At 36.6% G+C, this 26,118-nt stretch overlaps 1 long non-coding RNA gene across 1 annotated transcript in view; it reads left to right on the top strand.

Annotated features, from left to right (window-relative positions):
- LOC119870789 overlaps positions 1-26,118 on the top strand; it is a 34,003-nt gene that overhangs the window by 2,092 nt on the left and 5,793 nt on the right. Inside the window, exon 2 of the long non-coding RNA XR_005356355.1 lies at positions 10,397-10,469. This is a non-coding gene — a long non-coding RNA (uncharacterized LOC119870789). The remainder of the gene's footprint in view (positions 1-10,396; positions 10,470-26,118) is intronic.

Genomic DNA, 26,118 nt, shown 5'->3' on the forward strand with positions numbered 1-26,118 from the left:
TCAGAGTGGAGGGGATGAGAAAGAACCAACACATGGGAGCATGGGTCAAGTGGATCAGAAGCAGTCAGAATGGTCATTTTTGAAGAAAAGCATTATTTGGAGTTTAAGAGAGTTTGCCTTAGAAGTTAAGAGTTTAAGTTGATTTTTTAAAAGCATAGTCATAGTTCCTTTGAGCTCTCAAGATCTCTCCTCAATACCCTATTTTTTTCTTTTAAGAACCCTAAGAATTTGTTCCTATCCAATGCAATTTGAGTATTTAAGTGATTTGAGAATACTGAATATATAAATATTTGAGATGATTTGAGTTTATTTTTAAAGATATTAACTTAAATTTCATTTAATACACTTTTTATTTTAGAAACTTCAGATTGTCAGAATTATTTTGAAGGTAGTACAGATTATCCCACATCCAAGTTTTCCTATTATTAACATCTTACATTAATACAATATATTTGTCATAGTTGATAAGCCAATATTGATACACTATTATTAACCAAAGAACTATATTTGATTAGGATATCCCCATTTTCCCCTCTACTGTCCTTGTCCTGGTCTAGGAACTCAATCAAGATACTATCTTACATTTAGTTGCTATGTCTTCACAGGCTTCGTTTGGTTGTGACAGCTTCTCAGACTTTGTTTGCTTTGGATGACCTTGAAAGTTTTGAGGAATACTGGCTGGGTATTTGTAGAATTTTCTGTAATTGAGATGTGTGTGATTTTTGTTGCTGTTGGTTCTCATCATTAGACTCAGGTTGTATGTTTTTGGCAGGAAGAACACCGAGGTAAAGTGCCATTCTCATCACATCATATCAATATACCTTACCACTGTTATTAACCTTGTTCACCCAGCTGAGGCTAAGGTAGTGTTTGTCAGGCTTCCCCACTGCAAAGTTACTCATTTTCCACCCTTTCCTTACCGGGCTGCTGGAAGGAAGTCATGATGCACAGCTCACTCTGAAGGACAAAGTGTTATGCTCCCTCATTTATTTATTTATTTGATAAATTATGCTCCCTCATTTATTTATTTATTTGATAAATTACTCATTTATTTATTTATTTGATAAATTACTTATATTGACATAGGCTCATGGATATTCATTTTATACTTCAGTTATAATTCAATTGTAATTTTTTTATTTTATTTGTCAAATTGTTCCAGTTTTGACCACTGAGCACCCTTTCCACTGACTTCTGTGTTCTTTTGATATATCCCTATCAATGTGAGTATAACCCTACAGATTCATCTTGGATTTTGCCTTAGCCTTCAAATCAGGCATTTCTCCAAGGAGCTCTGGCTCTGGCTCCTTTCATTGGAGAATAAAAACCAAATCTGGGGGCACCTGGGTGGCTCAGTTGGTTAAGCATCTGCCTTTAGTCAGGTCATGATATTGAGGTTCTGGGATCCAGCCCCACATTGGGCTCCCTGCTCAGCAGGGAATCTGTTTCTCTCTCTGCCCCTCCCTCCCTGCTCTTGTGTACTCTCTCTTTCAAATAAATAAATAAAATCTTAAAAAAAAAAAAAAAAAAAAAAGCCAAGATCTGTGTGTTCTAGGTCCTGGGGTTTTTGAGATATTGCTTAGAATAGAATAAGAAACATGATGCAGCTTAACCACAGCAGATACTCTTATAAGGAACTAATCATTATTAATGATTGCTTTGTGCCTCTTATTCTAATATTTGTTTAAAGCAACTATATTATGTAAAATTATAGTAAATTTTCCAGATTAAAGAGTTCCTTTTACCTTTTTGTCTTCTTGTTTAAAGTATCTTTCCTTTCATAAGACCAGTTGGGGCAGGGCTGAATTAAAGGAACATAATGAAAACAGGTTTATATTAGTAACAAGGCAAAGGGTTTCCTTACAATGTTCCCATTCAGCTTTTATAACAAATTCTTCAGAAGATGAGTGTTCTAGTGTCTCACACTGATTGCATTATAAAACGGGAAAATAACTACATTTTAAGAGGCATATAGAAGCGCTACCACATATTTCTCCTAAGAACACACACACACTCATATATGAATACATTAAATAATACAGTCCGCAAGTATAGATCTGCCCCCACACACAGATAATTTACAGGATGTGTGTGTGGGTATTCACACACACAAATATGCACACACACACACAGTATCACAAATCCATGATCTTTGTTTTTCTTACTGTTCATTTTGTCACTGATTTTTATGCATGTGCTCATTTACGTTGCTTACGGGGAGAAAGAGCTGTACATAAAAACAGATTATCTTTTAGAGCACTCCAGGGTTAGTTTCATTTTCCCCTCTTCTTTTTATGAAGAAAATGATAGGAAACATAAACCGGTGCCCTTAAAGAAGAAAATGCATGAAATGAAACAAGTAAGCTTTCAAAAATACGCAAAACACGACAGGCAGACCTCCAGCTTAGCGGGAGGGCCGGGGGTAAAATATGCACTGCGTACACGCGCCGGTATATCTTCAGCACTTAAAAAAAGATAAAAGTGGTCTTGAAAGTGAATGAAGTTGACTCTCAAAAAGTGGGTTTTAGATGTTGAATATTTAATTCACTGATAAAAGGGACCTGATTTCCTGCACACGGCTGCCATAAATAAAAAAAAGCACATCTTAAAAGAGAAGCAATGAGCAGAAACTGACCTTTCTGTGAGCAAGCAGATGAGAGAAGGTATTTGGCTAATCCCAGCTGTCTCTGATTGGCTAGACAGCACCGTGTTGAAAATGTCTCCATCTGGGCTAATCTGCTCTCAGTTGGATGAGCTGAGGCCTTCAGAGTTAACCTGACATTTAACAATAATTACCCTTTTGAATGACCCCGGCCCAATCGCCTGCTCTCTTAGAAATCTCTTTTTTTGTGCGTGCTCCTAAACCTCTTGACTTTTGTGTTAGAGATGGGGGAAAAAAAAAAAAAAGAGAGATGAGATGATATTGCTTGTGTGTGTAAACACGCAGAGGTGGGTGGTTGTGTGTATTTATATATCTATACATTATATACAAATACTTATATAATATCATGCATGATAGCTGAGGATCTCCGACTGGTAATGGGGCCTGATTTCATGACGCTATTTTACAGTCCTTCATTCTGCCTTTTATTAATTCTGCCAGTTTATCAATGCTTTCTGGTATTAAAAAAAAAAGGTGGAGGGAATTATATCACCAATTAAAGTGGGACAGAATTTGTTTACTAGCTATTTTATAAAAGTCAAAGTTCCAATCTGGTCTTGCTGGAGTATTGAGTGTCCCTTATCAGACACCAGGAGAAATGGTGCATGAAAAGAGGTGCAGATAGAAAAACCAGGTTCAGGGGTCATGGAGGCTAACTGTAGATGAAATGTGGCCATTTCTTTTTACCTGAGGCTGGCTTCATCTTTTCTTAGAAAGGTCATTGTGATAAAACAAAAACACATCTTGGAAAGAAAATCCGTTCTGGGGTTTTATTTGCTTAAAAAAAATAAATAAAAAGCCTTTCCCAGTTTAGGCCTGCATTTTTTCCAGTTTCCCTATCAAAGGCCATCCTGAGAAAAGGGAGTTTCTAACACTAATATTTAGTAAGGATCTTCCATAAGGCAGAAGGTTGGAATTGGATAGCCACCCAGAAGTTCAAGTACTTTCTGTTAAGTCCAAAATAACAGGGTTGGTTAGCTTGGTGAAAGTGATGTGGAAATTGCATAAGCAAAATTTCCTTTAAGCTTTGTGTTATTTGCATTTTGTCTTTACTTTAAATACCAAGAGAAAAAAAAAATTTTTTTAAATATCTCTCACTACTTCCTCTGTAACAAAGACGGAGAAAGCTAATATGGAAATACGCCTAGGCAGGCGTAATACACCTATGTAAGAAGCTCTGTCGGTGGTCCTACTCCACTGTGGATTTTCTTTTGAGCTGATTTTTCAGGCCCGTGCAAGGAGGTTGGAGAGAATAAGCACTCAGCCTGGTCTACTACATGGTTGCCAGTTTCACACACCCTGCTTCTGAGGGTCTCAGGCACCACTTGTTTAGAATTTGGGAAATTCTTTCCTTGGAATAATCCCCAGACCCTTCTATCACTCCACCCACCTACTTTCTAAGGTTGGAATTGACTTGATGTGTTGTTCCCCTTCAATAGCCCAAATCCTAACTATCGTCACCACTGGCCAACCTCATGGCACTGTTGCCATGGCTTGAGCTCAATGACAGTCATCAGAAACTGGACGAACAGGATTATGTTAGGATTCTGAAGGATAGCAGAATATGTCATCCCAAAATGTGCCACTTGGATATATTGATTATCATGAGCTGTAGGCACTTGAAAACCGGCAAAGGCAGGGAGAGGCTTTCCCTGAACTTCCCTTATGGACCTAAAGATAAATCCTCTAAGAGGAACTTAATTGTAGTAAGTCCCTTCCCTGAGAGTTTCATCAATCAGGGAAGACTGATTCTTATCACAGGAGAGGCAACTAGAAGTCAACACCACACCCAGATAAACTTTGTCACAAATTTCTTACCTCCCATCTATTCTTCTAATGCCCTTTCATCTTTCCTAAAAATTACCTTTCCCCAAAATCCTTACTCTCCCCTAAGAGGCCAACCTCCCCCTTCCCCTTTCCCTACAAGATGGTATTTAATCCTGAATTCTAAAGTCACTTTTTGAGTTGCTCATTTTTCCTGGGTATCTCCATTATGTAATTGAGATATACATGCTACTCAACTTCTGCTCATTTTTCTCTTGTCAATCTGTTTTTTATTATAGGGGTCTCAGCTAAAAACTCAGAAGGATGGAGCGAAAATTATTCACTCCCACAAGGGAGGGTAAAAGGGAAAGGGAAAGAGAATCATAAGCAGGCTCCATGTCCAGCATAGAGTGTAATTTGGGCCCTAGTCTCACAACTCTGAGATCATACCCTGAGCTGAAATCAAGAGTCTGACACTTAACTGACTGAGCCACCCAGGTGCTTCCACAATTTCATTGTTAATAATAATTAGACTCTGCAGCATTAGATTCAAGAAGATAGAAAGATCTTTCGTCTATGTATATACACTGTCTTTCCTCAAAAATAATCAGTACAACTTCACCTTTTTTCCAGCGTCAGCCCCCAAGAACACTGCAAATCCTCAATAAAGTGGCATTATTATTATTATTTTTGAATCATTACCCAATCACTGTTCTTATAAATGAGAATTCTTTTGCATAAGTGGTGCCTAAAAGTGTCTCTTTAGCATGCTCAGAATCTTCATTATCTCCAAGTTTAACTTGAAAATGAATCATCTTAGTTGAGTTCAAGATGCTGGCAAACTTCACAGGCTATATTGTAAGAGTTGGATGATTGTCAAATGAAAAAGATACCTGCTAAGTTGGCCTTACCATACAACTCCTCAAATTTCCCACTTCCTTAATAATAAGAAAAAAATATACCTGTGGTCATTAACTTAGCAACAAAGTCTTTCTTCTTTTAAAAAATGATATTTTTTTGGGATCCCTGGGTGGCGCAGCGGTTTGGCGCCTGCCTTTGGCCCAGGGCGCGATCCTGGAGACCCGGGATCGAATCCCACGTCGGGCTCCCTGTGCATGGAGCCTGCTTCTCCCTCTGCCTATGTCTCTGCCTCTCTCTCTCTCTCTGTGACTATCATAAATAAATAAAAATTAAAAAAAAAAATAAATAAAAAATAAAAAATGATATTTTTAAGGGACGCCTAGGTAGCTCAGTCGGTTAAGTGTCCAACTTTTGATTTCAGCTCAGGTCATGATCTCAGTCACAGTCATGAACTCAAGCTCTACCTTGGCCTCCTCCCTGTGTGTGGAGCCTGCTTAAGATTCTCTCTCTCCCTCTCCCTCGGCCCCTCCCAGCCTCTCGTGTATGTACACTCTCTCTCTTTCTCTAAAAAAAATAAAAATAAGAACGATATTTTAAATATCTGGTATATAACCAATTATGCTTATGGGAGAAAGTTTGGAAAAAAATTGGAAAATTTGAAGGAAGGAAAAAAGTTTTTTACTTCCTACCATTCCTTTCTGTTTCTAAAAAAAAAAAATGATGGAACAGTGATAGATAAATCATATAATTTCACTGTGAATTGACTTAAGCCAGAATAAAGTTTCCTTCAGAGATTATTTCATTTAATTCCACCAAACAATCTAATTTGGTAGGTATTATTGTTTTGTTTTGTTTTTAAGATTTTATTTATTTTATTTTAGAGAGAGAGAGAGCATGAGTGGGGCAAGGGGCAGAGAGAGAGAGAGAATCTCAAGCAGACTCATCATAGACCACAGAGCCCAACTCAGGGCTCGATATCACAATCCATGGGATCATGACCTGAGCAGAAACCAAGAGTTGTCGCTCAACTGACTGAGCACCCAGGTGCCCTGGTATTATTGTTTTTATTTTTAGATTTTAGCAAACACATTTAGAGAAGTCATGGAATTCATTTGGTGCTGTTTCTCAACGTTAGCCATTCTCACATTTGAGCTAAAAGTCTTGGTTGTGGGGGCTGCTCTGTACATAATAGGATGTTTAGCAGCATCTTTAGCCCACTAAATGCCAGTATCTTTCTCTCCCAAGCTGTGACCATAAAGGTATCCCTATATATTGCCAAATAACCCCTGCACAGCAAAATCGTCACTAGTTGGGAACTAACTACTGTTTCAAGGTCATACTTACTGATGTGGACAAGAAAAAAAAAAAAACAAAACGATTATATCCTTCTTCATAGCTGTGATGTTATTCCAAATATATTTTGCTTTTTTTTTCCTTTTAACATGGGTTATAATTGGCTTTATCATTTCCCTTTTGTTCTGCTTTCCTTTTTTTGTGTGTGTGGATAATACAAATAACTAACGCTTTAATGATTCTAGTTATACATAATCTTTGTTTTCTTCTATCATTATAATTTTCCTCATGGTATGTAATTCAAGCTGAAATTTCTGAGTGATAATGTGTGAAATTTGTAAGATTTTTGGTATACATTCCCCTATTAGTTGAGTCAACTTATATTCCAAACAATCTTACATATGAAAGTATCTTCTCTCTGCCCCTGCCCTACCATGTTTGTTTGAGGTTTGTAAATGGTTAGTTTTAAAATTGTGTGTCCCTTAAACATCCAAGGTGGGTTAAAATGACCCTTGAGAAATAAAAGTACGTGTGTCACTATTAATGTCATTAGTGTAATAACTTTTATATAAATCACAGCAATTAATTCCAACTATAGCTAGCCTATTAATACTTACTGAGGTTCCTTCCCTTTCTGAATCCCACTGGCTATCCACAATATCCCAGGGGAAGTGCTAGACCATGAAACAATTTTTACTAACACTTCTGAGATGAATCATTATCTTCTGTATTGCAACAGAATCCACTAGTATCCATTCTCTCCGCTGGACCCCATTTCCTTCCCAAGAGCTAGACATCCGTACCTCAAAGAAAGAAGAGTAAAGGGAGTGTAACTTACATAGTTGCTCGATTCAGGGTTACACTGTTTTATGTATCTCATTTAATCTGTGTAGAAAGTATTATTCTTTTGCATTTTGAGATTTAATATTAATTATACAAATTCACAAGCTAGAAAGCTGTAACAGTATTTTAAACTGAACCTTGGCTGTTTGGACTTCTATCAGATGAGTAGATGTCAAACATCTTCCCTGACAAAAGCCTTAAAGCTTATAGATACCTTGAAGATAGTTCTAAAACCAGCAGTGCAGGTCACACATAAGAACTTGCTAAAAATGCAAATAGGGATCTCTGGGAGTGGGATCCAGCAATCCCTTATAACAAGTGCTCCAAGTGATTCTGAGGCATGCTCAAGTTCTCTGGCACTACTCTCCCAAAAGACCTTCCCCTCTACCCTGCTGCCCCACCGTGGCCACTAATGTCTGCCACCTGAATACGATTTGTGTAAAGACAAGGTGTCACACACAAAACATCAAATTTTAACAAAGGCTTTTACCCTGACTTTACAAAATAACTACGTTTTTAAATTTCTCCAGTTTTCCTTCTTGCTTACTATCCACCCTACTTGGAGCTTATCTTCTGCCTTTTTACACCTCTTTCTGTGTTTTCCTATTAGCCTGATTTCTACTGGACTCTTGCCTGGCCAAGGCTGAAGAGAATAATGTGCAATACATTAGGGCCAATGATTCTAATCCTGCTATTTTCATTGATGCATTCCATCCTTGTATCAAAATTATGATCAAGAATCGTGGTGACTGGATGTTTCCTTTTTCTATATTGTTTTAGAATCACCATATGGCTTGATCAAACTATCGAGCTTTTTTCCCTTAAGTTGACTACCTTTCCTAAACTGTACTGAAGTTTCCAAAAACTGTGATCTCTTCAGACTGCTGCATTTTCCACTTTCACAATTAGCGATGGCTACCAGAATTGGTCAGGGCAGAAGAATTGGAGCACTGCCCTTGAGAAAATGCCATGATGAGGTTTTTGCCATTGAAGACATGTCATCAAAGATAATAAGATAACTGAAGCATTCTCATTTAGGCAAAAGCATATGGTCAAACTTATGAAAATTGCTTAGACATTCATATCTTTACCATGGACTTTAGCAACTAGGCTAACACAAATGATATAAATAAAGAAACCTGGAAATATTTGAGATTAGGAAATTAATTCAGCATAGGCCATGAAGTCAGTACTCATATACAAATTCTACCCTCATCATACATTTCAAACAAGGTGTCCTAATCATTCAACGCAAGCCATGTATGGGTTTCATTGACAGGCTTTAAATGTGGCCTTTCTCTCAGAGTATTTTAGGGTCTTGCTTCTCTCCTGGGGGCTACTTGGAGAACCCCAATGGGCCAATAAATGATTCTTTCTGCACAATACCCAGCCACAATCTATATAGCAAAGACACGTGCATTAGTGACTCATCTCCACTGTGCTATTTTCTCTGTGGTATAATAAAAGTAGTTAATTAGATCACACTGGAATGCCTATCAGTAAACTGCAGAAGTAGAAATGGCTGCTTTTAAAGCTATGGAGCAGAGACAAAGCTCCTTGCGAAATTCTTCTGAAATGAACACATGTCTCTTCCCAAGAAACTTACCTCCCTTCCTTCCTTTCATCTACACCACCCTTCCCCCTGCTTTATTTTTTAAGTCACCCAGACCTTGTCTTCTGGTAATGTCATAATCAGCAGGCTGAAAGCAAGGTTGCTGATAATTGTTCTTTATGTTGCTCTTTGTTTAGTATCTGATTCAATACATCTGTGTGGACAGCATTTCATCACCTTCTTAGTAACAGAGGTGAAAAAAATCAATGGCAATCAGATTACCTTGTTAACAGAAAGGCTAAAGGGCCAGTGTGTTAAGTTCACAGTGCATCACCTTTCATTTAAAACATTTCACTTTTTTTATTATTTATCTTTATTATTATTTATAGCACCCAACCCAGAGCGTTGCCTAACGTAGACTATGGCCTTGCATTTGTCTTCTGCAGAACCAAGCTTTTCTGCCATATCCCAGAGCAGGTCAGGGACCCCTAGTGCAGACCCGATTAAAAGCTTGCAGGGAAGCCCACTGTTGCCATCTCTCACAAAGTGCTTTGGGCCAGTCCCGAAGGACTCGGCTTGCAGGGCTGATTCTGTGATCTGAGTGGTCATAGGATATTGTATCTGTTGTCGTGTTTGTTATTTGCTGTTGATCCTTATTAAGATCACTGCTATCATCCACAGCACCAATGTGCCCTGGGCTACATAAGGAATTTTATAATGGGCCCAAAGAACAAAAGGTCTCAACAGGGGTCTTCCAGATGAAAGACATGTGAGACTGCAGAGGCTAAAACAATTGGGACAGGTACAGATGCAGGGTAGTCAGACACAGAGGGTTAGGTGATTCCTGTGAGAGGAAGTGCTTTGCAGAACAGGTAGGTATGGAGAAGGTTTTAGAAAGTGGAGAAGGATGTTATGTTATTGCAAACATGTTATTGTTTGAGCTTAATGGATAGTTCAACAACATTTTTTAACAACTAAAGGCAGTTTGAACCTAAAACTGATAACTGGTGAAGTGAAAATACAAGAGGCATGTGGGCAGGCAGACAGTTTCATTCTAAATGATTAACGATCAAGGCAGCCCGGGTGGCTCAGCGGTTTAGCGCTGCCTTCAGCCCAGGGCGTGATCCCGGAGACCCAGGATCAAGTACCATATCAGGCTCCCTGCATAGAGCCTGCTTCTCCCTCTTCCTGTGACTCTGTGTCTCTCATAAGTAAATAAATAAAATCTTTTAAATAAATAAATAAATAAATAAATAAATGGTTAAAGATCAAATGTTATGGAGAGGGACCACCTCTTACCCTTCATCACAATACAATTGGTCAAATGTCAGCTGCCTGTGCTCGATTAGGAGACTCACTAGTGCTCATGTAGGTGGGTTCCATGAGCCTGAGCTCATATCTCTGTATTCTTGGCATTTCAGGGGCTCACAGGAACCTCCAGAGGACATGAACTTGGCCTGAGTATCAGGAGGCAAGGCACTCAAGTGAGCTGAGGTAAGATGGTCCTAGAGGTTGATATAGGTGGCGAGCTGATTCCACTTGTCAAGTTTTTGTTTTGTTTTGGAAAACCAAATCAAACTCTGATTATAGGCTGAGATTATGCTAAATATTCAGATTTTGGATCAAATCCAGCAGGTCATGCCCACTGTAGCTGCAGATCAGCTGCAAGATCAACAGGCAGGTGAAAGTATTATCTTCAGAGATACATGAAATTTAGAAACTTTGTTCCTCTAACTTCATAATGCTCTCAACAGCGTTTCCATCAGAATTCCCTTTGATGCGTGGAAATTGGAAGGTCATCTCATGTCAACTATAGGTGGTGGAGTCTGAGTTTGAAACTCAAGTTCCTTTGACTTAGAATCTATTTATACCACCCTATTGTTGGTTCTTAGAGTGTGGTCCCTGGACTGTTAGCATCAGCATCTCCCTAGGAGCTTGTTAGAAATGCACATTCTTATATGGAAACTTTGCACAAGTATGTACAGATGATTAGCCTCATCTTTTCAGAGAACTATGCTCTCCTCAATGGATTTTAGGTCACTGCAGACACCCTGAACCAGAATCTCTGGGCATGGAGTCCAACAGTCTGTGTTTTAATAAGATTCTGATGAGTATCCAAGTTTCTGAACCACACATTCCATCATGCCGGTCCTATTGGTCCTACCATCCTTAGAATCATTCTGATATGCTGGTGGATAAACTAGGACAACACATGGTAGAGGACTTGGCAAGGTCTCCCAACATGTCTTCAATGTCATTAGAACAAGTCCAGAGCAATTTGTGTTCCTTAGTAGAAGATACTTTGATATTGAACGATTAAGCACAGGTTCTTATTACAAGATGCAACACTATAAAGTCATATGTAGATTAGATTGATTAGATTAACTAGGGGAGGCTAAGATAGGAAACCAATGGTGTTTACCTCAGAGCAATAAAAAGCTATTTTTTTCTCAAGACAGGTATTGCCTTGCCCTACATATCAAATTTGAAAGTGATTTTTAGGTACTAAATTCTCAAGAGACTTTTTAATGCATTTTTTTTTTAAATTTTAAACATTAAGACATGCAATTACAGGTCAGGGCTCTTCAAAATTGTCAGAAGTTTAAAAAAAGATATGATAAAGAAACAGGGTGAGTTTCTTTGATTCCATTCATCCAGGACAAATGTTGCTGAAAAACAAGTGCTGCTCTTGGCTTCAGATTCTGTTCTGTTAGCTAACTAAACTACACATTAGAAAATGAATAATATGGATCAAGATTGTACTTTTCATTTATGCTTGTTAAATATGCACAGATAGAGATAAATATATGGATTGGATACTGGTCCAAGGAAGGTCATCAAAACCCATTGCACTTTTCTTAATGCTCAAATTGCCCTACCTTTGGGTTCTTTTGATATAATCTCAACAGTCTTCAATAATTTCCTTGCTTCCTGCTAAACCAACATTTTTTGTTTTATTGGATATAGAATTATTTTCTTCTCTATCTTTGCTACTTACTGTATTTTAGCTTTTTTAAAAATATATTTTATTTATTTATTCATGATAGAGAGAGAGAGAGGCAGAGACATAGGCAGAGTGAAAAGCAGGCTCCATGCAGGGAGCCCGACACGGGACTCGATCCCGGTCCTCCAGGGTCACGCCCTGGGCCAAAGGCAGGCACTAAACTGCTGAGCCACCCAGGGATCCCCTGTATTTTAGCTTTGATAGTGATTTTTGTTTCAATTTTTTTCGGGGTTTTACTGTAATACATCTGCACTATAAATAAGCAACACATACATATAAATACATTCTGAGCCAACAACTCTTTCCAGGTTCCATTTTGGCTGGAGATATTAAAGATATTTATATAGTGTTCAGACCCTTTGGCAGAGAACATGTACTTCTGAGAGTCTATCCTGAGTAAATACCCATGATTTGTGTATATAACCTGTGTGTATAGCACAGTGGTGTTATTTTTTCAAAGCAAAAAAAAAAAAAAGAAAAGGTAATAAATACAAACACTGAAGCCTATAGTGCTAAACCCAATAAGATGGGATGAATAAGGTGAATATCATGCAGTCTTTAAATATTAAATAGGAAAACATTTTGGCATCTTGAAAAGTACTTCCATAATTAAATGTGAAAAAGCACAACATGAAGTAGTATAGACATCATGATCACAACTATCAAAAGACATAAGCCTATGATAGAGATATCTCAGATGATAAAAACAAATGAATAATGATTGTGTATGGCGGATTAATGGTAGAATCAAAATAAATTTTTCTTGGTTTCTTAAAGTTTCCGTGATGCTGTCATATTACTTTTATAATTAAAAAAAATTATTTAAACCATTCAAAACAACCCTGGCATTAACACAGTTGAAATGTATTGATTAGCTCTCTCTTATTTTTGTTCATTGCTTTATATAATCTGTGAATATTGTCTGGAAAAAGAAAACAGAGCATGCTGATCTCTTTTAGAAGCACTTGGCTGTTTTGCCCAGCCAGTTCTCTCCTGGTTTCCTTCCGCTGAACAACTCATCCCCACTGCGTGTACTTAAACTGCCCACAACATGCACTTTTGATTCCATTCATCCAGGACAAATGTTACTGAAAAACAAGTGCTGCTATTGGCTTCAGATTCTGTTTTGCTAGCTAACTAAACTACACATTAGAAAATAAATAACATGGAACAAGATTGTACTTTTCATTTATGCTTGTTAAATATGCACAGATAGAGATAAATATATGGCTAGTTTTAAAATCCATCGAGACAATCAATCTTTATATTCAGGGCAACAGAATCTGTGTCTCAAATCAAGATCACACTATATAAATTCATATGTAAGTGTTATATACATTTCGATGCTAAGTCCCACATGCCTTTTATTTTGCATTTCAAATATGGATGGAACTTAATGCGAATGAAAATACAATCATGAAATCTTGGAACTCTATACCTGACACTATTCCTTCGAATCTTTCTCCTCACTGCTGTGGATATGACAGAAAAAATAATACATTTTTTATAGGAAGACTGGAATATGAAGCCTATTTGGATACTCACATATAAAGTTGGGTGGCTTTGAACATGTTCCGATTTCTCAATTGCCTCATGTAAAAAAAAAATGGGTCATGAGGCCTTGCCAATTTTGTGTACTCCTTTGAGATCATTGTGGAAAAAGAAAATCAAAAAGTGTGAGAAAAAGTTGTAAGGAATTGCGTTTCTAATTAAACTCATGAAGGTGGAATTTTGTTCTAATTTGTTTCACTGTCTCTTTTCTCCATTGTTTTTTTTTTTTTTTTTTTCTCTTTGGTTAATTTCACTACTAGTGTAGTGGTTAGCTACACTACTCTTTTAGAATTTCTAAGGGTGGGAAGGGGGATCCATGGGAATGTCATGACCCCAGCTTACCCTCTAGATTCAACAAAATACTGACCATGAGAAGCGAAAATAAAGAAGTTGTGATTCATGTTTACGAGTTTGTAAGCTATGACATCTCCTCCAGATTTGAAGAGTCACATCTGCCTTCAGATCTCAGAGTCTTCACCCATTTTCATTTACTTATTATAACTGCTTTCATTGATCAAGGAAAATTATGAAATCTTATCAGATTTCATCTTACTTCCATGTCTTTTTCCTATAGTAATACAGTAGGCTACACATACACATTACCCACAGAACTTAATCACCCTGTGCTTAATCCACTGTTTTACTTCCCTATCTCTTTCCTTTTAATTCCCTGTAGGCAGCGTGGACTTCTTCTCTTTCCCCTCCCCTTCCACATCTTCCTCCTCCTCCTCTTCTCTTATTCTTCTTCCTCCTTCTTTTTTTCAAGTATCTGGTCCCAGATCCCATCAAGGTGTCCAGCTGATTTCAAGCACCTGAGAAATATTTGTACAAAACCTTTTGAGGAAGCAGCTGACCACATTGATGGGAACAAGAATTGCTGGGTATAAATTACAGATTGAGGGGGATGAGAGAAGGTCTTAAATAGATGGCTACATTCTTCAGACTTTATCTCAAAGCAATAAATATTTATTGAGGATGATGTGAGGAGTGTGAGAAAGACTAATCATGTGGAAAGCAGTATAAGTCCTAGATGAGGAAAGAAGACAGAAGATATTACATAAGTTAAAAGAACCCTCCACTGCAGGTGTGGATGTGGGAATAAATTTAAAAAAAAAAAATCAGAGGAAGAGAAAAGAGACACTATCAAGGTAATGTCAAAATACCAGTTGTTCCATATTTCAATATCAGTCACTTGTTTTTCAGGTACTATCCTAAGATTTCAAAGGCTAAGACTATTTTGTTAATTTTTGGCACACTCAACTTGGTCTAAGTTCTAAAGGTCTTGATGAGCTACACATAAATATGTGGTAAATGGGTATATTCTTCAGTGGGAAAAGCTCTTTAAACAAGATTTTGATGTCAATGATACTGTTGCCTTTCTCAATAGCCATATTTATCAGACTAGTTTGGTGTTAATCCACATGAGAACATTTTGATGAAATGAATTAGACATGTACTTGGCATTTTTAACTAAAAAAAAATTGTAACAATCATCTCATCAACATTTAGTCTTTTCTACATGTCTACTAAGCAAGAGCATTTTGAACATTTATGTAGCAAGAAAAAAAATAAATGTATTAAATCTCAAAGGAAAAACAAGATACAGGAGAAGAAGAAAAAAAGAGGCGAATGATTGATTAAATTTAACTGGGTCTTCATTTTTCATTCATTGATGTATGTTTAAGTATCCTTCAGTTTTAACTGAATTTCAGGTTGAATCACATATAACTACTAGGAATCTCTTTGCCACAGAATCCCACGGCTGGAGTCATTTCAATTAATTAAGTGTTGCAGAGGTTAGTAACGATTTTAGGCTACAGAATGAAATTATTTCATGAAGTGGCAAGTTTCTTGTGTGTTTTCTCTTCCTTCATCTGGATTATAGCAGGCAGAAATTGAATTTTGTCAATAGATTAGAAAAAGCCTTATCCCTGGAATGACTTCAAAAACCAATCCAATGCCTTGTGTGAAAAAAAAAAAAGAAGAAAAATAAGTAAATAATCACATATAATCAAAAGTACTTCACTCCCAGTTGAGAGGTTCGTACAACTTTCTATAATGTGGTTAAGTTAAAGAAGAGATATCATTATAAATTCTCCTATCATTCTAAAGTTTATAAAATATTAAAGAAAATCAGTTTCTTGTTCAATCCTTAATATCTAATTAAAAAAACCCCACATAGACAAAATAAGAAAAAAATACCTCAAACAATCAATAAATATATATTGAATTCATTCTGAATCTCAGCAACTACAGTACTACACTAATTGAAGTTAAAAATAGTAGAAAGACTATGATCTTGTACCCAGGTGCTTTATAATCTTATTCTCTTTTCAAGATGTATACATAAACAACACTTAAAAATAAAGGCAACAGTAATAAAGCAACAATTCACACAGTGGAAGGGAGGAGGGTATGAAAGAGTCTTAAAAAATTAAGATCATTCAAAGCTTACATTGTAACACACCTTATGCTAACAATTTTAACTAAAAAAAGTCATTGTTTTTTCTAGCAAAAAGGTAATAACAAAAACAATTTGTTATATTTGCTAAAGTTGAGAAAGCACATGTGAGAATAAAAGAAATGAAAACCTTCTGTAAATTGACTATCTATTAACCAACATTAAAATTTTGACATGACATTTCTTCCAGCATTTCCTATGATAATGGCATATCAATATATATTGATCATATCATGTAAGCAATTTAACTGAATTTTTCACTTAACATCATGAGCACTATTCCGTGTCATTAAATTTTTTTTCTGTAACATTATTGTAAATCTCTAAAACATTCCACTTTATGGATATACCATCATTCATTGAATTAATCTTTTAGTTACTCTTAAGTTATCTCACTTAATTTTAGCAATCTCTGATTTTAAAAGAAAGTTTCCCACCTCATTTATCTATGCTATAATACTATATTTACTTGCTATGCTAATTATATATAATAAATATCACATTACATTATATTATATATGTATATATAAGTACTACATTAGTGACTAAAAATTAGCATTGTGCCAGAAATAGGAAGAAACATGAAGTATTGTCATGTGACCCTAAATTCCTGGGAGATGCTATCTGTGCTAGACATTCTCTTTGCTAATGCAATGCCAATGGTAGAATCAATAAATATTTATGGATGATCACAAAACTTTATAATAAGCACATATACAGTCTTCTTTGTTTGTGCCTGTGCATAGGGAAAAAAAGGAAGAAAGGATTGCCTAAATCAATGTACTAACATGCAAGCTGCTTAAGTAATAAGAAAATTAGAGAAGTAGAACTAGGGCAAGGGAGTATTTTACTCTGGAAGCTAAAGAGACAAATGATAAAGAAAGAAGTAAATTGGTTCAAACACATGGAAATTAAGGACAGGACATTGTATTTGATGTAATTCCATAAAAAGAGAGTGGTGATATAATTAAAGCCAGAGAAAAAGAGAGCGGTAACAGGGTAATAGTGTTTAAATAGAAATATTTTTGCAAGTTATGCTAGAGAGAAGGTAACTTCTGTTTTTTAACCAAGAGGCAGTAACAGAAAACAGATTTGCTCTCTTGTCTAAAACAACCAAAAAATCCAGACAAAACAATGATTTCCATGATATTGGATGTCAGGCAGAAAGACAGTAATGCCTAAGAGATAGGAAACAAGTGGTGAATCTTATGACTTCTTCAACTCTCCACCTTGAGGGAGTTCCTGGGCTGTGAAAGAGAGGTGGGATGCCAAGCTGACCATGGCCATCTTCCCAAGCTGAGGGGACAGAGATGAAGGTCTGGAGAGGCTCATTTGGTGAGAAGTCACAGGGTAGAAGTCATGAAGTAGAGAGCTGAACAAAGTGAGAATTGCAAAGATCTGCAAAGGGCTCCTCTTGAGCATTCAGCAGAATACTGAGCAGCACATGTGTGTGATGAATATACCCCAAGCTAGGGGAAGAGCCACTTGAAAAGATTAGCAGGAACAGTATCCAGCATCATACAGGGTTGAAAATAGTATTTTCTCCCTATTGCCAACTGGAGAACTTCATAATTCAGAACTTACTGAGTACTGAGAAGAGTTTTACCTTAGCACTGGGGGAATAACTGGTCCTAGATATTGCCCTGACCTTGCCTGAAAAATACTAAAAGCAAGACAGAAAAACATCAAACTGTGTTCAGGTAACACAACCGCATCCTAGAACAGAATTCAATAATATTTATTGGAATACAAAATTATTCAACACTCAATAAGAAAAAGTTCACAATTGTCTGGTGTCTAATAGAAGATTACTAGGAGGAATGCAAGCAAGCAGGAAACAGGAACCATTATTATGAGAAAAAGCAATCACTTAAACTAATAGAGAGCTGATATAGATCTTAGAATTTTCATTAAATATTAAAACATTCAACATTAAGCATAATAAACATTAAAAGAATTATACTATATTTTATATGTTCTAATGATAAATATTAACATGAAGATATAAAAAAAATGGCCCAAATCTGAATTTTAAAGAAAAATTCCACAGTGTCTGGGATAAAACGCACAGTGGATGGGTGTCTTAGTTAGCTCGAGCTGCTATAACAAATTACCATAGATTGGATGGCATAAACAACACACATTTATTTCTCACTATTCTGGATGCTGGGAAGGCTGAGATCAAGGTGCCAGCAGATTCAGTGCCTGATGAGCACCCTCTCCCTGGTATGCAGACATTGATCTTATGTTGGGAGAGCTACTGGCTGGTCTCTTCTTATGATGGCACTAGTCTCATAATGAGGAGACCACCCTCATCTAACCTAATTACTTCCTCAAATTCTCACCTCCAAATATATCACATTGGGGATCAGAGTTTCAACAAATGAATGTGTGACACTCATAGCAGTAGAATTAACAGCAGAGGAAATGATAAGTGAATTTGAATACAAAATAATAAAAACATTCCAAAATTAAACACACATAGAAAAATAATTTTAATTAATTAATTAAGAGTTTAAAAATTTAAAAAAAAAGGCATCTATTTGACAGAGAGGGAACAATAATTGTATCCTGTTAAGGTTTTCACTACAGATATAAGAGAAAAGTTTCCTGGAGCTTTCTGTCTGAGTATGGCAGTCAAGATTGAATGAGGGAATATAGTAATTACAAAATACAGAGGTGGGGGAAATACTTTCTTGCAACTCAGAAAGAAACTTGTAAATAGCAAAGAGCTTGGTTATACCACAAAAGGAATCTAAAATTTGAGATTTTTAAAAGATGGAAAATGGTATGTGAGCTAAATACAACTTCAGGTGGCCCAAAATACATATAATTGGAATTCTTGAAGAAGATGGGAGATAGACTAAACCATATTTGAGAAATAAGGACCAGAAAATTTTCAAATTTGATGAAAACCGTAAACTTCCAGATCTAAGATGTTCAATAAAATCCATAGACAGAAAATGTTAAGAAAAAGCACATGCTAATAATCAAATTTCTCAAAACCGGTAGTATAAAGATAAATTTAAAAGCAACCAGAGTATGTATGTATGTATGTATGTATGTATAAATAAATAATAAATAAATAAGTAAATAAACATAAATAAATAGGGTAAAAATGTTACATACAAAGAAACAAAGACAAGAATGGCAGAGAATTCTTTTTTTTTTTTTCAGAGAATTCTTTTTTAACAATGCAAATGAGAAGTCAGTAAAACAATAAGTAAATTACTAAAAGAAAACAAACCTGTTAAACTTGAATTATACACATATAGAAAATATATTGTCAAAACAAAGGTGAAGTAACCATTCAAATAAAAGTAAAGACTCAATTGAAATGATTCATATTAAAGCTGAAAAAATTAAAAGAAGTCCCAAGTTATTTGTGCCAGAGATGAATTTATAAAGTGCTGAGTGATGATGATACAGAAAGATCAATGCCACGCAAAAAGAGGTTCAATGTTGGGCAGCCCAGGTGGCTTAGCAGTTTAGCGCCACCTTCAGTCCAGGGCATGATCCTGGAGACCCGGGATTGAGCCCCACTTTGGGCTGCCTGCATGGAGCCTGCTTCTCCCTCTGCCTGTGTCTCTGCCTCTCTCTCTCTCTCTGTCTCTCATGAATAAATAAAATCTTAAAAAAAAAAGAGGTTCAATGTCACAGTTCCCCTAGAAATGAGAGGCATGACTACAGGAGGTAGCATGTGTGTCAGCCCAGAAGCAGAAAGGAACAAGGAGAAAACCTAGAGTCACACAGCCTTTATTGTGTGTTTTGTGGGAAAGGCAAGGCAAGGAAGGGCAAATAGCTTAGAGTTCACTAGTTAGAATTATTCCAGCAGGCCTTGGGATCTAGGGACTGCTGCTAGTTATCTGGTTCCTGGTTCTGGATCAATTTAGGTCAGAGACATTAAATTGGTGTGTGAATTAAATAAAGGAGGTGGTCAGAGATATGGACACAGAAATGGTTGGTTGTATAGGAAAAACAGGTAGGTTCTCCTATAAGTTATTTATAGTCTCTAGGAATTAGTATGCTCTGGGAGGGGCAGTCTCTTCCTGCCAGTAGGGCTTCCTTAAAGATGTCAAAACACCATAAAATATATTTTTAAAAAAGAGAAAAATATGATGAACACAATTGGCTTTGTAATATTTAACATAATATGTGAATAGCATATTAAGGAAATTTTGGGGTGTTGATAGCCGAGACTTTAAGAGCATAGCGCTTGTGTTACTCTAAACAGAATAAAAAGCATTTTATTATGAGAGTAGAAAGGCAGAACACAAATAGAAATATAGAGTCCATGCAGGCCCGCCCATAACTTAAGTTTTCCATTTATATGGCATTAGCCAGGAAAGTAGACTTGGAATTTTTGTCCTTAATAATATTTTGGTGGAGTTGTAAAGTATGTTAGAAATATGTTCAGGTCAAGGTGGCTGGTCTGGCAGGCATATTGTTAGAGGATACAAACTGATAAGATTGTGAAGATTAGTGATATTTGCATGTGGCCAAGGGGAAGGAGTGGTCATGGTGAGAGATGCAGGGCAGTAGGTCTCAGCAGAGGATAGCAGTAGGAAAGGAGCTGGGGAGTAAGTGGTCCTTTCCTAGAAGGTTGATGGGGTTGGCTGATATGAGGCAGGCACCTTCTGAGGAAAGCAATAATCTCTATTGGATTTTAGAAAGCACAGATCATAGCAAACACTACCAGATTTCCCTTTAGACATGACAGTGTAAGGACATAGCTGGGAACAGAGAACATACCAGGATCCTGGGATAAGCAGATGGCAAACTCAGAAACATACTAGAATTCTTGAATATTGCAAAGGGAGACAAGCAAAACTACCCGAGGTCCAAGTTGTGTCTTAGGAGAAACAGCCCATGGGTGTTGCTGGGACAGAGAGTGCCCAGGATAATGTTGTCTCTGGTTCAGGGGAAGGTCTTGGGTTGGGGTGATGTCATCTGAGTCAATGTCATTTCCAGGGATGATCTTCTAGGCCAGGAAGATTCCATCTGGAATGTGGAACTGGGAGTATTCTTTCTCAACACCCAGTTGAGATGACATGGATCTCAGCATTTGCCATATTTGGTTGAAATAAACATGAGAGATTGGGCCTTTACACCAAAATCAATGAAAGTACCTATGATGAGGTGTCATATGACCAATAGTCACCTTACCAGTGTGCCACTGCACTTGGAAGGGTTTTGTTTTTGTTTTTTTGGTGGAAGTGTAGGTTCAAATGGGACCCATATCAAATGACTCATGGGTAAACCTATGATTAATAGGCCCTAGTAGAATATGTGCCCTCAATCTATCTGACCACCAGCCTTTATGGGATGGGGATAGGATTGAAAATCTGTAAAGACAGGGGCAAAATATAGGCTCATCTGTCAGACTAGAATTTGAAAAGGAGTTTTTGAATAGACCACATGTTTCCCAGTAAAACCAGCAGATGGGACCTATTGGGACATCAAAGTTCCATTAAATGCCTTTTCCAAGAGCCCAGAATTATGCATATTGTAAAGTGAAATGTAGGTCTTAGCTGCAACTGGTAATGTTGATAACTCCAAAAGAAATAAAGTGTTTTCACAAGGCCTTGTATTGAAACCTTAGGACATGTAGGGACTTGCAAGATTCTGATTTATATTTGGGGTATCTATAATACAAGAGGTGCCTAGGGTTTTATTTCCTTGAAGGGGCAACTTTTAGGTAATAGCTTAATAGTTTATAATAAATAAGATCATTTATTGGTAGGAGCATCCAGTGTTAAGATGACTGCTTGGCCAAGTGTGTTGCCCTTTGGGTCCTGTCCTTCATATCTTGGCTAAGCAATGGAAAGCAGCAACATTCCAATGAGCTCTATCACATGTAATGGTTAGTAGTGCTGTTCTCATAGTCTACAAACTCCCATTGATGTTCACTCAGTTAATCCCAAGGGCTCAAGATTGTGGGGTGTTGTTCTCATGACCCAAAGCATAATGGACAGCTGAGTGTGCAGGGTCACTGGCTTAGGATCATTTCCAGGAGACCCTACTGTGAAGCCAATGATTTGATTATTCTTTCAATGATGTAGTCTATCAGACCAAAAGGGGCAGGTTTTCATATCAGAAGACATTGAGTAAGTAATGGCTATCAAGGGTGGTTCAGAAACTCCCAGAGGCATGAGAAAATAAGAGAAAGGAACCCTATGTTTCCTGAGTTTGACAATGATTTCTCAGGAGTGACACCAAAAGCATGATCCATAAAGGGCAAATAAAAATAACTTATTCAAATGTAAAACTGATATTCCTCCAAATTCACTAAGAAATGAAAAAGACCAGAAGAGACTAGCAAAAACAAACAAAGAAAAAAAAAAAAAAACTTAGCAAAGAACTTATATCTAGAATACATAAAGACCATTCAAGCTGCATAATAAGAAGTTGAACAACTCACTAAAAAATAAAAAAGGTGTGCCAACACTTCAAAGAAAGCCTACAGACCACAAATAAGCATATACAATATTTGACATAATTAGTTAGAACAAAATTTTAAAAAAGTGAAATACTATTACATACCAATTCAAATGTCTACAATCAGGAGAGGAAAAAAATTGACCTTATGAAGTATTTGCTAGTATGTGAGGAACTAGAACTGGAACTCCCAACCACTTTGGAAAGTCATTTGGCATTTCTTAAAAAAGTTTAATATCATCTACCATAGATCTAGCCATGCCACTTCTAGGTGTTTACCCAAGAAGAATAAAAGTCTATAACCATAAAAAGACCTGCATACAAATATTCACAGGGCTTTATTTGTAATAGCCTAGACCTGGAACCAAACAAAATGCCAATCAAAATGGAGCTGTAGGCATAAATTTTGGTGTCTCTCTAAAATGGTTTAGTACATAGCAACAAGAAGGAATGGAGTATTGATACATGCAAACACCTGGGTAAATCAGACAAGATTGAGCCTGTTCAGGGAGGTATGGCAGTGGACACATCTGGATAAATCAAAGAGTGATTGCACGGAATTAAATAATCTTGAGAAAAGAGGATATATATTAAAGAATTTTGTTTACATAAATCCCTGGAAAATGAAAATTAACATAAAGTGACAGAAAGCAAATCAATGGTTGTTTGAGGATGGAGGATTTACAAGGAGGGGCAGAAGGAAATTTAAAGGGGTACCAGGAAATCTTTACCTTTGCCTTTGGGGGTGATATTTACTACGTTGATTGTGGTGATGGTTTCACAGTTTTGTATGTATGTCAAAGTGTGTCAAAATGTGCACTTTCATCATGTGTCCTATATTTCTGAATTAAGTGTCTTAAAAAAATGACAGCTTAGGAAATATACATGGAATGATACTTACATTGTTGGTGGGATGCAATCCTGATAATCTCTGAAATAAAAATGAACAAAGGTGTGGCAAAACTATCAACTGAGTATTTTAGAAGTCCCTAGCTTCACTGATGATAGATGATAGATAAATGATGGAGAGACGGAGAGACAGAGAGACAGAGAGAAATGGATAGAGAGAAAGACAGAGAGAGAGAGAGGGAAGACTGTCTAGTTAAAACAAATGAGCTGTCTTCTTTCTCAGCTGTTTAGATATCAGAGTAAATTCCATAATATAGGAAGGTCTTCGTTTTACAGAAGGGGCAAGTCAAGGTGGAGAGGGTCAATGGTCCTGCCTGAGGCTGTCAGGCTACAGAGAGGTCAGTACCTGAGCCCTTTTGCATTATCCCCTGTGTCTGATAACAATTGGAAAGGTCTGGAAAGGGCTGAGAGGCAATCCCTTGTGTCCCACCCCCTCGTGCCCAGAGCTTTGTCACTCTCAAAAGACATTGAATAGCAGACCCATATTTCTCACTTAACCCCTGTATAGACTTAACCATGGCTACCCAGGCTGGTAACATGAATTTGTTGAAAGTTCAGAATGTTCTCAGCATATGATGCAGCAACTCTGCAGGGAGATTTTAGTTCATTCTGGGTACTTCTGCTACTCTAACAAGATATACAATAGCACTGAACTACTCATCGGATGATTTCCAGGAACAAAGCACTTTGCAGATCTATTAGGAAGCCATGAGGTCAGTGCCTAATGCTTCTGTACATGGGAGTTTGGGCTTTGCAGTTTCCCATTCTGACCAGGCTCTAAGGGAATGAATAAGGCTTTTAGTTTGGAAAAGAAGTAGGAAGGAACAGTTATCAAATTGCATAGTGGGGAATAGGGTTCCTCTTATCTTATTAAACCCTGAAAACTTTTATCACTGAACATCACTCAGGACTTTGAAAAGCGAGACTAAAATAATTATGTGGTGCTTCTTTTTTTTTTCAAGTCAAAGATTAAAGAGCCAATCCCCTCTCCCCCCCTCAAAAAAAGTTGTAGCATAGAGAAAAAGCCTTGGAAAATTTAAATGGGGCACTGGTAAAGCCTTCCCAGCAAATGAAAGGAGAACAAAAGTATGAGTTAATTGTGGCGAGTTATATTAGTTTGGTATCTGAACAGAATAGTTAACTGTAAGAAAGACAATTTGGAAGCTCAAGAAATGGCTGAAACTCTCTCTCTCTTTCTCTCTGCTTCCATCTCTCCCTTCCTCCCATCCGTTTTTGTATAAAGAGTAAAGTTCAGAGGCAATCTAATAAAAAAAAGTGATTCTAGAATTCTAGAGGAATGAGATGCACAATAATAAAAAATTTGGAGTATATTTGATTTTTAGCAAGCAGAATATCACTTACTTTATCAAGAAGTTGAAAATATCACAGATTTTACCCAAATACTTCTAATATTATTAAATTGTCAAGTTACAAATCAGACAGAAAGAAGCATTTCTGTAAAATAAGAGAGTTTTGGAGACATTTACCATTCTAAGAACAGAAGTGAGAACAAGGGGTGATGCCTGGGGGGCTCAGTTGGTTAAGTGTCTGACTCTTGATTTTGGCTCAGGTCATGATCTTAGGGTTGTGTGATTGAGCCTAGTGTGGGGCTCTATGATCAGTGTGGAGTCCACTTGTCCCTCCCCCGCCACTTGCTCTCTCTCTATCTCTCTCAAATAAATAAATAAATAAATAAATAAATAAATAAATAAAATCTTTTAAAAAAGGAAATGGGAGCAAAAGGGTGTTTTTCACATATACACAAATTATATACTTATTCAATTTGAATGTTAAGTATTTCTATAAGTATCTAAGGTCCTTCTAGATGGGATCAATGAGTATTCAGTTGTGGCACCATGAAGCATTTTCTCAGGGATTCTACTAACTTCCATGATTATATCATTAAAATCTACAAATATATCACATATATCCTTGACTCCATTCTAATAAAACAGTACTTACCATTATCAATGGTTTTACCTAAAATCACTTGAATATTTATATAGTCATCTTACTTCATTAGAATATGAAATAATACAGACAATCTCTAGGGTTCAAAAAGTGTATGTGCTTATAAATGATTAAAGTAATGTGGTAAGCTCTTGAATTTGGGATCTCATTTAATTCTGATAAAGACTCTGTGCAGCGAGTACACATATGGATATCTTTTTGGCAGATAAACCTGAGGCATTGACAAGATAAGTTAAATTTCCCAGGGTTACAAAACTAGTTGACGTTAGAATTATGTCATGAATTTAGATATGATTTTAATAGCCAACATTTTGCATTTCAGAGATTATCTCTCAGTACCGGTGTTCTGAGATTTGAGGAAAAGTTCTATATTGATCTTATATATCATCCTGATTTTATGGAAAAAAAGATCCTCATGATAAATCATTAAAAATGATTCAAGAATTGGATTTACCACTTAAATATGAATCTGTTGTTTAAATCCAGTTATGTTTTCTATTTTAATCTCCACATAAACATTAATAAATCATCATCATGATTATAATCATTATCATTACCATGATAACTTTGTTTAGAACTTTTGAATTTATTTTTGGTGTATTGTAGAAGGGGCTTCATGGGTCTTTGTTCTGTATGGCACTTAAATTTTAAATAGAACTTTGAGTAGAACAAATTTACACATAACTCCCGTGATGAAATTAACAGAAGTGGACACAAAGACATAGTTGGAAGGTATTATTGGATGGAGTAATTTTGTTGATAAAGATGTTGCAATCATAGCAATAAAAAAAGACTTCTCTTTGTCTCTG

This window comes from Canis lupus, chromosome 3 (genome assembly GCF_011100685.1).
Source record: "Canis lupus familiaris isolate Mischka breed German Shepherd chromosome 3, alternate assembly UU_Cfam_GSD_1.0, whole genome shotgun sequence".
Lineage (NCBI taxonomy): Eukaryota > Metazoa > Chordata > Mammalia > Carnivora > Canidae > Canis > Canis lupus.